The sequence below is a fragment of the Aythya fuligula genome, chromosome 1, assembly GCF_009819795.1.
Source record: "Aythya fuligula isolate bAytFul2 chromosome 1, bAytFul2.pri, whole genome shotgun sequence".
NCBI lineage: Eukaryota > Metazoa > Chordata > Aves > Anseriformes > Anatidae > Aythya > Aythya fuligula.
In genome coordinates, this window is record NC_045559.1 from 106,962,262 (window position 1) to 106,962,819 (window position 558).

Genomic DNA, 558 nt, shown 5'->3' on the forward strand with positions numbered 1-558 from the left:
TTTTCCTTTGTTTTCTCACTTCTCTTGCTTGTTAGCTGTAGGCAATAAATCTTACTATCTCCTTATGCCGAGTCTGTTTTGCCCGTTACAATAATTATTGCGTGATTTTCTCGTCCTTATCTCAATCCTTGAGCCCTTTTCACATATTTTCTCCCCATTCCTCTTTGAGGAGGGGGAGTGAGAGAGCGGCTGTGGTGGAGCTCGGCTGCCCACTCGAGCAGAACCACGACAGTCTTTTTTGGCGCCCAACGTGGGGCTCGACCCCACGACCCTGAGATTAAGAGTCTCATGCTCTACTGACTGAGCTAGCCGGGCTCACCCACTACAGATGAATAAGACTGAAAGAAGTTCCTGTCCATAACTGTTTGGGAATGCATTTTTCTGCTTCAGCATGTGGTGTGTTACTTCTTCCAAATGGAAATGCTTTCATATTTCAGTTCCAGGCGAAGTTGGATTTTCATCCTGTTTGGGTGGAATTTTGGTCTTTGGGTCAGTTTTGAACAAAACACAATTATTGCTCCTTTATTCTCACCCTCACTAGCTGTAGAACCAGTGCTA

General features: G+C 45.2%; 1 non-coding gene across 1 annotated transcript; it reads right to left on the bottom strand.

Annotated features, from left to right (window-relative positions):
* Nucleotides 1-242: 242 nt before the first annotated feature.
* TRNAK-CUU lies at nucleotides 243-315 on the bottom strand. Its single transcript has one exon. It is a non-coding gene; the product is annotated as a tRNA-Lys (tRNA).
* Nucleotides 316-558: the final 243 nt, after the last annotated feature.